This window comes from Theropithecus gelada, chromosome 18 (assembly GCF_003255815.1).
Source record: "Theropithecus gelada isolate Dixy chromosome 18, Tgel_1.0, whole genome shotgun sequence".
Lineage (NCBI taxonomy): Eukaryota > Metazoa > Chordata > Mammalia > Primates > Cercopithecidae > Theropithecus > Theropithecus gelada.
In genome coordinates this window covers 6,619,773-6,632,492 of record NC_037686.1, presented here as the reverse complement: position 1 = coordinate 6,632,492, position 12,720 = coordinate 6,619,773, and the positions used below count along the sequence as shown (strand labels likewise).

Sequence of the window (12,720 nt, the reverse complement as noted above, 5' to 3'; positions counted from 1 at the left end):
TTCAGAAGGATTCTCCGATGACTTCCTAATTAGGTTCTCTTCTTTTATCATCTGCAAGGAACACTCCCCATTCGAGTCCCTGCATAGTTCACATAAGCGAAATAACACAGATTCCAGATTGCCTAAGCAAGAGTGGTGGAACACTCTTTCATATCATTATAACTTTTTAAAAAAATACTGGCTTAGGGCTTTGAATATTAATTTAACTGTTCATTCATTCATTCAAGAGGACCAGGTGTGTCACTCAAAATTTAACTCTTCCCTCCTTCCTGGCACTATCACTCAGTGGTAAAGACAGCTCCATCACTCTGGGTTCCTTCTTTCTACCTCCAGTGCATCTTTCTACCTCCAGTGTGTCCTTCTTTATTTTTTATTTATTTATTTTTTATTTTGTTTTATTTTTTGAGACAGAGTCTTGCTCTGTTGCCCAGGCTGGAGTGCAGTGGCTGGATCTCAGCTCACTGCAAGCTCCGCCTCCTGGGTTTACGCCATTCTCCTGCCTCAGCCTCCCGAGTAACTGGGACTACAGGCGCCGCCACCTCGCCCGGCTAGTTTTTTGTATTTTTTAGTAGAGACGGGGTTTCACCGTGTTAGCCAGGGTGGTCTTGATCTCCTGATCTTGTGATCCGCCCATCTTGGTCTCCCAAAGTGCTGGGATTACAGGCTTGAGCCACCGCGCCCAGCCTAGTGCGTCCTTCTTTGGCCCAGCAATCCCTTAGATCAGCACAGTTGCTTCCTCCTCTTTGCTTCCTTGGTTTGTGAGCACCCGGGACTTGGGTTGGCATCTGTGCATGCCTGCAGGAATTGATGCCCTGACTGTGGTCCCGTGCCCCTGCTATGTTGTAACCCTTATTGTATGATAAATGACTAAACCAACCAGCAGGTTTTGAGAATTCCAAGGAAGTGGGTGCAGTTGAGAAACTGAGAAAGGGATGACTGTGCCTGTGATATATAAATGAGCTTCCATGTAGATATGAGCACTAGACTGAGATGGACATTTTCAGGCTGTACTTAGTTTTCCAGTGACTAATACCACACAGTGATAGTGCATGAAATTAGCTTAGTTGGTCAATATCTGCATTTGAAAAAATGAAATAGAAAAGGAAATAGGTCAGAGTATATCACACATAATGAGACTGCTTCGTGAAATTTTTGTTACATATATGAGGTATGTGTGTGTACTGGGTAGAGATCTAAATTGTGTTTCTTCATATGGGTTGACATTAAACATTTTTTGGAAAACACTCCCTGAGGAAGTGTCTGTTTGAAATTAGGAGAAGTTTTATTGGGAGGAACAATTGGGAGGGAGGTTTGGGAGAGGAAACGTCAGCTGAACAAAACAGTATTTTGACATGGAGTGACCAAGGCAGTGATTTCCAGAGTTATTAATTTGCGCAAGCTAAACTGCAACTAGACATTAGTCCCATTGGGTCGTAAGCTTATAGATTAGACCTTCTTCATTTTTTTCTATTTTATTTTTCCCTTTCTTTAGTTTTTAGTGAAGGATGTTTTGACAATTTATCCTGTCATATATACTTAAAGAAAAATTTAACTATGCCAGTCTAAAAGGGCTAGGTGTATACCCAGATCAAGATAAGTTGGTGTCAATGAGGATGAAAATGTGAGAACGCAATGGAGAAGAGCAGTCCATAGGAAGGAACAGTGGAGCTCAGTTTTTCTCACCACTCTCTTCTCCCACCATTCGGGGTCTCCACCATCGTCCCACCGTAACCTTCCAACCACACGCCCCCCAGCATGCCTTTTTGGGATGTGCTGACCACTTCATTCTTTGAAACTATTATTCCAGTGTCCTTGCTATTGATAGGTGAATCCCTGAAAAAAATGATATAAGACCATACCATTTAAAATTTGATGGAAAGATCAATAGAAATTATCCTCACAACAAGAACTGCCATTCAAAACTTTTAAAGCGACCACTAGAAAGATGGCGGAGCAAGAGCAGAGAAAAATCCCTTTGGTTCCAGAAAATCTGCTGCAAAAGAGGAAGGCTTGTCAAGCCCTCCAAGCCACCCAGGCAAAACAGGCACTTTTGGCAAAGAAGAAGCAGCGGAAAGGAAAAAGGCTCAGGTTTAAGGGACTGGAATCATTCCTCCGTGATTCCTGGTGGCAGAAACGTGACAAGGTGCATCTCAGACGACTAGAAGTGAAACCTCATGCCTTGGAATTGCCAGATAACATTCCCTGGCCTTTGTTGTACGCATCGAAAGGATTGATGGCGTGAGTTTACTGGTGCAGAGAACCATTGCAAGACTTCGCCTAAAGAAAATTTTTAGTGGTGTCTTTGTAAAAGTCACCCCCTAGAACCTAAAAATGCTGCGTATAGTAGAACCTTATGTGACCCGGGGATTTCCAAATCTGAAGTCTGTCCGAGAACTCATTTTGAAACGTGGACAAGCCAACGTCAAGAATAAGACCATCCCTCTAACAGACAACACAGTGATTGAGGAGCACCTGGGGAAGTTTGGCTTCATTTGCTTGGAAGACCTCATTCATGAAATTGCCTTTCCAGGGAAGCATTTCCAGGAGATCTCATGGTTCTTGCGCCCTTTCCACCTCTCAGTGGCCCGTCATGCTACCAAAAATAGAATGGGCTTCCTCAAGGAGATGGGCACACCTGGCTATCGGGGTGAACGCATCAATCAGCTCATCCATCAGCTGAACTAGACCCAGGTGTCAAACTGTGGTAAATTTTTATCAATGAAGTGGAAGCATGTGTTTAATTGTTTTGGGAATTTTTATCAAGTATCTTCAGAGAAGATTATTTCCTGCTTTATCTTCAAAAACCGGAAAGGAAGGGTCAAAGAAAAGACAGTAGCTGGCCAGGCGTGATGGCTCACGCCTGTAATCCCAACACTTGGGAGGCTGAGGTGGGCGGATCACCTGAGGTTGGGGGTTCAAGACCAGCGCGACCAACATGGAGAAATGCCGTCTCTACTAAAAATACAGAAATTAGCCGGGCATGGTGGCATATGCCTGTAATCCCAGCTACTCAGGAGGCTGAGGCAGGAGAATTGCCAAGTGGAGGTTGCAGTGAGCTGAGATCATGCCATTGCACTCCACCCTGGGCAACAAGCGAAACTCCGTCTCAAAGAAAAGAAAAGATAGTAGCTTATGTTCATCGCAAGCACCACTCATCACAGTCCAGTTCCAAGGAAAAATTCCAGTGTTTTCTGCATTGGGTGCTGCATCGTCTGAAATCAGCACATTCTGTGGAGGAAGGAGTCCTGCTTTGTTGCATCTATCTTAGGGTTTAATGTTGGTAAATGAGTCACTCTAGCATTTGTACAAGGCTCCCTAAGACTCCTGCAGCAGTTGACCAAGCCCAGGGACATAACTGAATCTGGAGAGTCCTAGGACCTTGTTTTGAAAAACACTGAAAATACACATAGGAAGAAAGGCATACAAATAAATGTTCACTTGTCTCTGCAAAAAAAAAAAATTTTAAACCTACTTGCTATGGCTATTGATATATAAATATTAATAGCTATAAAAGCTATTTGCTGTGGGGGAAAAAAATCCCTAAAATAGCATTCTTTTTTTTTTTTTTTGAGACGGAGTCTCCCTCTGTCGCCCAGGCTGGAGTGCAGTGGCCAGATCTCCGCTCACTGCAAGCTCCGCCTCCTGGGTTTAGCCATTCTCCTGCCTCAGCCTCCCCAGTAGCTGGGACTACAGGTGCCCGCCACCGCGCCCGGCTAGTTTTTTGTATTTTTTAGTAGAGACGGGGTTTCACTGTGTTATCCAGTTTTTTGTATTTTTTAGTAGAGACGGGGTTTCACCGTGTTAGCTAGGATGGTCTCTATCTCCTGACCTCGTGATCCGCCCATCTCGGCCTCCCAAAGTGCTGGGATTACAGGCTTGAGCCACTGCGCCCGGCCTCCAAATTTTCTTTTCAGAGCTCAGTTTCTTACCAGCAAATTTTTTTATTCTCTAGGCTTTTCCCTTTGGCCTAAAAATATTGAAATGTTCTCATGTGATCATTCATTCACAATTGAAGTTGGGGCCAGGCGCGGTGGTTCATGCCTGTAATCCCAGCACTTTTGGGAGGCTGATGAGGATGGATCACCTGAGGTCAGGAGTTCGAGACCAGCCTGGCCAACATGGTAAAACCCCATCTCTACTAAAAACACAAAAATTAGGCAGGCGTGGTGGTGGACACCTGTAATCCCAACTACTGGGAAGGCTGAGGCAGGAGAATTGCTTGAACCTGGGACGTGGAGGTTGCAGTGAGCCAAGATCGCGCCACTGCACTCCAACCTGGGCGACAAGAGTGAAACTCCATTTAAAAATAATAAAAAGAATTGAAGTTACCCTTGTAAATGTATTTTGAGGATAAGAAAAAAAAAATAAGAATCAGCATCTCTTGAGTGAAGAAAGTTATTTAAACTACCTTCTTATTATTTACTTTTCCTTTATACCAATAATATATCATTTGCTTTCATGTTTTAGGTAGAGATCATCAATGAGAATGGTTTTTAAGACTCTTTTTTTTTCAGGGCTGTAGTCTGTAACTGGGGAAATCTTTCATGTAGATTGGTGGTTTTCAACAGTGGAAGGAAGTTTAAAAAATGCGTTCTGTCTGAGCCCCAACCCCTGAAATTCTGATTGTTTTTATCTAAGATAATATAGCATAATGCCTGTGGCACAGACATTAAGACTTTACAAAGCTGTGATGTGCAGGCAAAGAATGGCACTTTGAATTTTAATCTGGTGGGTTGGCTTTCCATAGGTGTCCCCATGGGTGTTTTCTGTTTCACTTTCCAAAAACACAGTTTTAACCAATGTTATCATTCTCCATTAAAAGTGTTAGACACAACTCTCAAAGACAACTGTATTTTAAATATACAGGTAAAAGAGACTTATTAATGTAAAAGTTTAATTCCAACTTTTTAAATAATCTAACTGCTGTCCATCACAGTTGGATTGACAGTTGGATTACTCCAACTGTAATTTCCTCTTTAACTAATTTGAGTAGTTCTGCTTTGTTCCGTGTATTCTGGTTCATTCTGCCTTTTGTCTTGTCAGAAAATACAGGTTGGCTTCAGTTTCTCCTGGCCTTGAGGCATCTGTGTGTCCGTAGTTGATAAGGTCTGGATCTGTGTCCCTGCCCAAATCTCATGTTGAATTGTAATCTGCAGTGCTGGTGGTGGAACCTGGTGGGAGGTGATTGGATTGTGGAGGTGGAGTTCTCATGAACAGTTTAGCACCACCCACCCTTGTTACTGTATAATGAGTGAGTTCTCATGAGATCTGGTTGTTCCAAAGTGTGTAGCACCTCCCTCAGCCCCTTCCTCCTGCTCTGGCCAGGTGACGTGCTAACTCCCCCTTTGCCTTTTGCCATGATTGTAAGTTTCCTGAGGCCTCCCCAGAAGCCAAGCAGATGCCAGCATCATGCTTCCTATACAGCCTGTGCAACTGTGAGCAATTAAGCATCTTTTGTTTATGTAATAAATTACCCAGCCTCAGGCATTTCTTTATAGCAATGCCAGGATGGTGTGCCAGACTGTATCAGAGACAAATGATACAAAGATGACCAAGATACAGTATTTTGCCCAGGAAGAATAATTCCTGTGGCCACCTCTGTCTTATATCAAGAGATAAGTGTGAAACAGCATATCCACAACAGTGTTTGTGAAGACAGTGTGAGTGGCTCCCAACTCTACCAGTAAAGGCTTCAAAGGAGTAATGACATTTGAATTGAGTCTTAAAGGATAAATGTATTATTTGGCCTGACAACGCAGAAGTAAAAGACATTTTTGTCAAAGGTATCAATCTTGTAAAAATGCCACAGTTCATGACTTGTACCAGTGAAGGTAGCAAGGTCTGTGTGTTGGTGATGAATTTGCAGGGGATGAGTCTGAAGAAACAAGACTTGAGAGAGAGGGTGTGAGACCTTTTTATGACATGCATAGAGTTGGCACCTCAGCCTTTGCATGGTAGGGAGCCAGCCGAAGGCTACCTCCATGACAGATCTACGCTTTGAAAAGACAGGCTGGGTGCAGTGGTCAGGAGTTCGAGACCAGCCTGGCCAACACAGCAAATCCTGATCTCTACTAAAAAAAATAAAATAATTAGCCAGGCATGGTGGCGCACACCTGTAATCCCAGCTACTCGGGAGGATGAGGCAGAAGAATTGCTTGAACACAGGAGGCGGAGGTTGCAGTGAGCTGAGATTGTGCCATTACACTCCAGCCTGGGCAACAGAGCATGACTCCGTCTTTAAAAAAAGGAAGATACAACTAATCTATATTCCTTTTCACCAGAGATCACCACCACTAACAATTCATTCCAGTCATTTTCCCTGCAGGTTTTACATACGTAGGAAAATTTTACATCCCGATTTTTAATTTAACACTATGAAAATCATTTCTTTTTATAATAAAGACACTCTATTAGTATACTTTTGATGGCTTCAAAATTACTTTTGTATAGATGCAAAATTAAAATATCAATTTTTTTTTTTTTGAGACGGAGTCTCTGTCACCCAGGCTGAAGCGCAGTGGCACGATCTTGGCTCACTGCAAGCTTTTCCTCCCAGGTTAAAGTGATTCTCATGCCTCAGCCTCCCTAGTAGCTGGGACTACAAGTGCACACCACCAACCCTGGCTAATTTTTTGTACTTTTACAAAATACAAAGAGAGACGGGGTTTCACCATGTTGTTCAGGTTGGTCTCGAACTCCTGACCTCAGGCAATCCGCCTGCTTCGGCCTCCCAAAGTGCTGGGATTACAGGCATGGGCCACTGCACCTTGCCTCAAATTGTTTCTTTAATGGTTGTTTCCGAGTTTTCATAAATAACTTTGTACGTAACATTTTTGGGCATAAAGTTGTCTAAAATTATTATTTTCATAGGCTAGATACCTTAAGTACACTTAATGATTTAAATCATACTTACCATTAAGACTTTAATGTTGCTATATTGACTTTTAGTAAAAGTACAAAACTTGTGCTTTAGAGTTTAGACATATTCAGGATATAAGATAGTTTTGTTGGATTTGGTGGACACTTGCCCTAGGAGAATAAAAAATGATGAATTAGTGAAAAATATTCCCGTTTTCTAATTTGCCAGACTCAGTAAATGGTATTATCACCAAACAAGAAACACAGAAGATACAGGGAGAGCAGATTTTGCAGAAAAGATAAGGAGTTCTGTTTGGGACGTGCTGCCTTTGATATACTGCACTGGGAGAAAATCCAAGTAGAACAGAGTGGACAAGTGAAAATGTGCTATGGAATCAACAAGAGGGGTGGGGAGTCCACCTACCTAGATTTGAGAGCAGTTTGGCAAATAATTGTTAGTAAATGTCTTAGAAATTCGTGGGAGAGAGAAGTTGATAAGAACAGAGGGGTAGAGGATGAAACGGAGGAACACTGCCACTTCCCAGGGTTGGGTACAAGAGGAGCCAGGGAAACAGACTAAGAAAGAGTGATCAGGGAAACAGGGAGATAGTGTTGTCACGGAAGCCTGGAGTGTGAGATTTTCCAGAAAAGAAAGAAGGAAAGAATGAATGGTCTGTAGATCCGTTACTTAGCACGATCAGACACATTGTCCCCTTTTGTTATCCTATAATGAAGTTTATAATGTAATCTACTTGTGCACAAAATTTTAGAAATTAATATAATGCCCCAACTATAATATGAAGTGTATTAGGGTTCTCTAGAGGGACAGAACTAATAGGAGATATAGATATATAAAGATATAGATATAGATATATACATATATGTATAGATACAGATATAAAATGGGGAGTTTATAAAGTATTACCTTACACTATTACAAGGTCCCACAATAGACTGTCTGCAAGCTTGAAGAGCAAGGAGAACCAGGCTGAGTCTCAACACTGAAGAACTTGGAGTCTGATGTTCAAGGGCAGGAAAAATCCAGCACAGGAGAAAGACGCAGGCTGGGAGGCTAGGCCAGTCTCTCCTTTCCATGTTCCTCTGCCTGCTTTATATTCACTGGCAGCTGATTAGATGGTGCCCACCAGATTAAGGGTGGATCTGCCTCCCCCACCCCACTTACTCAAATATTAATCTCTTTTGACAACACCCTCACAGACACACCCAGGATCAACATTTATATCCTTCAATCCAATTAAGCTGACACTCAGAATTAACCATCACATTAAGGAAAAAGTAAAAGGAAAGTATATTTTATATAATAAGTATTTAAATATGTAAACATTGGGACATGACTAAAACTGACTGCACACATTGAAGGAGTCACTTGGTTGGTCTGATGTGCAGAATTACCATGCATGCTGCAAATGGAGAGGGGTCTACTGAGCTGTATTGCTTGGGGTGCTGCAGATGACTTGAATTTCCAGAATGGTATTTGAACAAAACAACGTATAGTGTTTCCCTCAAATTACACTGTGGTTGTATTGCTGTAAAGTCCCATGTATAAAAACATATTTTATGAGTACTTATTGTATGATTCCACTTATTTAGAATTCTATAAAGTGCCAGGTTTTATTCTTTTGTTATTTATTTATTTATTTTGAGACAGAGTCTCACTCTGTCACCCAGGCTGGATTCTCCTGCCTCAGCCTCCCGAGTAGCTGAGATTACAGGCACCCACCACCATACCCAGCTAGTTTTTGTATTTTTAGTAGAGACAAGGTTGCACCATGTTGGCCAGGCTGGTCTCGAACTCCTGACCTCAGGTGATCTGCCTGCCTCGGCTTCCCAAAGTGCTAGGATTACAGATGTGAACCACTGTGCCTGGCCTAAAGAGCAAATAAATTTGTAGATTCAGAAAACAAATCATGGTTACCTGGAGATGGATGTAGAGGAAGGGATGGAATTACAAATGCATGTGAGAAGACTTTTGTAACTGATAGAGGTATATGTGTCCTCGACTGTCATGATGGTTTCATATGTGCATACAAACGTCAAAACTCATCAGGTTGGCCGGGCATGGTGGCTCACACCTGTAATACCAGCACCTTGGGAGGCCAAGGCGGGCGGATCATGAGGTCAGGAGATCGAGACCATCCTGGCTAACAGGTGAAACCCTGTCTGTACTAAAAATATAAAAAATTAGCCGGGTGCTGTGGCGGGCGCCTGTAGCCCAGCTACTTGGGAGGCTGAGGCAGGAGAGTGGCGTGAACCCGGGCAGCGGAGCTTGCAGTGAGCCAAGATAGCGCCACTGCAGTCAGGCCTGGGCTAAAGAGCGAGACTTCCGTCTCAACAAAAAACCCAAAACTCATCAGGTTGTACATTTAATACATGTGCAGTTTATTGTTTATCAGTTATGTTCAATAAATTTTTTTCAATAAATGTTTAGTAAAACTGAGCAAAAAAATACATTGGATAGCTATGTCTAAAACTGCATTAAGCTCTGATAGTTATAAGCAGGTTTTTCTCCTGTGGTGAGTGTCCATCAGGGATTTGAAAATCCTACATGACACAGGACAGTTCTTTCTTATGCAGGACTGTCATGCGTTTTAGGACTCCTAGCATTCCTGGCCCTGCCAATTAAATGCTAGCCCTTGCAGCAATCAGAAAGCGCTCCCACAGCATTCCAGAACACTCCCTATGGACTGCTACAGTGCAAGGGGAAGCAAGGGTTCACAGCAGCAAGTGCCCCTCCTTCGTTTTAGAGTTCTGGCTGAGCAAGAAATCGAGGAAAATAACATAATGGCAATCGTGACCTAGGTGGGACTCTGTAGTTCTCCCTCCTGTCGGCTGATCGAGTTGTTTCCACTGCGTCTACATAAATTGCTCCAATCCCTTTTTTCCTCAGAACTATAGGTTCTTAGGTTAACTCATTAGACATACAAATGTTGCTGTTCCCCTTAGCAATGGCTCTCATCCAGCCGGTTTCCACCCCACTTACAAATGAAATACGTTCCCTAAAGCTACTTCCAGTCTGATGCTTACATTTACCTCATTCAAACTGTATTTCAAACACTAAGCAAGACATAATGAAAACCTTGAAAGAAACAACGTCTTATTCTGCATGATTTGTTGTGGCTTTTATGCTGATTGTATTAGGTCCAAAAGTTTTCCGCATTTCTTCCCAAAAGACTGTTTTACTTTAAGTCATGACTGGGGCAAGTGATTTGACATCTACAGCTTCTATTTCTTCATAATTAACACACTTACGAGACACAATAAATATGGAACCCTAAAATGCTGTAAAAGTGTAAGGTCCATCACCAGTGGGCCGTAATTGACTACAGAAGGCCTTGGTATGTAACAATAGGTAAGGTCTTTTTATGCTCAAAATTAGGACAGATGAGGAACATTGCTCCTCTAATAATTCTCTGACCTGTTGTTTTAAGGATTCAGGCCACGGATGCTCTTCTTATGTATACCACTATTTTGTTTCATGTTTATTTTTTCTTCTTCTGCATTCTGTCTTCCTACAGCCAAAGGGAATGGACAGCTTTGAGGTGGACAGAGAGAGGGTGGAAGAAGAGAGTTAAATTTAGGGCTCTAAGGTTATGCTCTAATTGGAAGAGAACTAAAGAATTACAATTGATTTTCAGGAAACTGTTTGAATGTCTTTCCCTATTCACCCTTTTTCCTCCACCTTCATACATATGTAAAGTCATAATGCGAATTATAAAGTGTTTCTTGGCAGTGACATTTAAAAGATTGTTGGTTATTCTCTGTGTTCATCAGTAATAGATGTATATTGGCTTCTAGTATGCTGAGGACTTGATTTAGATTTGTCATTCATTCAAAGGGACCCGTGAAGGCTAAAGGTAGTCAAAAAGGATACTAGATGGTTTACAGTGTAAATGGAAAATATGCTACTCAGACTCTTTTATCAGTATGGGAGTATCCGAGATTACTTGCTAAAGGCTCTGTTAGATCATTAATGCAACGGGGATGAAGAGGGGAGAGAGGTTATACTTTGTAAATTCTATATGTTAATAAAATGAGTGCTTTATTCATTTTCAGTCAGAAAAAAATAAAAATATTAGATAACAAACACCATTAAACTGTTTTTCCTGTTAAAAATAAACAATATTTCTCATTAAGAAAAAGTGTACAGTGTGCAGTTCTAGACTTAAGGTGTTGCAAAATAGACGCACAGAAAATTGTGCTTAAAATGGCTGCCACATTTGTTCTGTTTTCTACCACATACCTCACTAGACATGATAAATACTTCTTTCCCAACCTCTTCTAATCCTCCCCACAAATTAAGTTTCATAACAGACTACCAAATTTTGTTCTAGTTCATATTCTTTTTTTTTTCCTTCATAATGCAATGAGTAAACTGTAGTGGCTTTGATTTAGGTTTTTGCCTGACTTCAAAAACACTAGAGAAATTGTCCATTCTAAAAATGGGCTCATGGATCTTGAGCAGTTAACAGGAAAATGGGGAGACAGTCCTGTGAATTGCAGAGGAGCTTTGGAACTGCCCATCCTCACCAGGAGGAACTTGGGCCTCTGCTGGCAGGTGACGATGCGCATTACTGCTCTGTCCCTCATGGGACACTGCCTTGTCTCCCTTGACCTGTGATTTTAAAAATTCCCAGTGGTCTTCAGTTTTTCTTATAAATTCTTTTAAATTGCTTTTCGGGTCTAAACCATTTATTTCTGATCTTGCCTTTTGTTTGTTCAATAGAACTTGAGACTCTGAATTCTAAAATCACATGGTCAATTTAATTTTTTTTTATGTTTGGTACAGGGTCTTGCTCTGTTGCCCAGGCTTCAGTGCAGTGACACAGATCATAGCTCACTGCAGCCTCGACCTCCTGGGCTCAAGCAATCCTCCCACCTCAACCTCCAAAACAGCTGGGATGACAGGTGCATGCCACCACTCCTGGCTAATTTTTAAATTTTTTATAGAGATAGAGTTTCACTGTATTGCCCAGGCTGGTCTTGAACTCCTGGGCTCAAGTGATCCACCTGCCTGGGCCTCCCAAAGTGCTGAGATTACAGGTATGAGCCACTATGCCTGGCCTAATTTTTCAATTGCAATTTTTCTTAGATGCATGAAGAAAAGTTAAGCAGATTTAAACAGAGTTTCTGGAGAAATCAACTGAAGCACTGAAGTTTTATTTTCACAGATTATCATTAGACTATTTTCCTGGGTATTCATTTTATTAAGACTAATTTTCTAAATTCAGGAGTGGATCTTAGAGCACTTTCTCTCTTAGGGAGTAGATCTTTACACAAAGATTCAGAATCAGAGTATGAAAAGCAACGTGTTTTCATTGGTTCTCCTATTCTTTCTGAGATCCAGCAAGAAGAGAACTGGAGGGGTCCCTGCGAGAAAGAAGAGGGCTCCAGGAGGGCACAGCCTGTGTTGATGGTGACAAGATGGGAGGGTGTTCTAATAGTCACTCTTCTTGGGGAACAGTGTATTCCCCAAGGCTGGGGAAAGGAGAGGATTTCTCTGTGTGTCCCAGGAAGGCACACAGCTGCAGCCTGGGCCCTACACACATTCTTTTGCTCTAGAGCAGGGATTGGCAAACTTTTTCTGTAAAAGACCAGATGTAACTATTTTCTGTTTTGCAGGCCATGTGACCTCTGTTGTAACTACTAACTCCACACGGGCAGCTGGCATTCAGCCACGGACTATACATGAGCAAGTGAGAGGAGCTCTATGTCACTATGGCTGTGTTTTTAGAAAGCCAGCAGCACTCCAGATTTGTCTGTGGGTTGTAGTTCACTGATCCCTGCTCTAGGTCATGCTTGACATTCTCACTGGGCAAGCTAGGTGTAGCCCCTATGTGAACA

The 12,720-nt window shown here is 42.0% G+C and overlaps 1 protein-coding gene and 1 pseudogene across 2 annotated transcripts in view; both read left to right on the top strand.

Moving 5' to 3' along the window:
• ARHGAP28 (Rho GTPase activating protein 28) overlaps positions 1 to 12,720 on the top strand; it is a 199,798-nt gene that overhangs the window by 61,596 nt on the left and 125,482 nt on the right. The window lies entirely within an intron of this gene.
• LOC112611370 lies at positions 1,940 to 3,445 on the top strand (annotated as a pseudogene). Its single transcript, XR_003116639.1, has one exon. The product of XR_003116639.1 is annotated as a 60S ribosomal protein L7-like 1 pseudogene (transcript).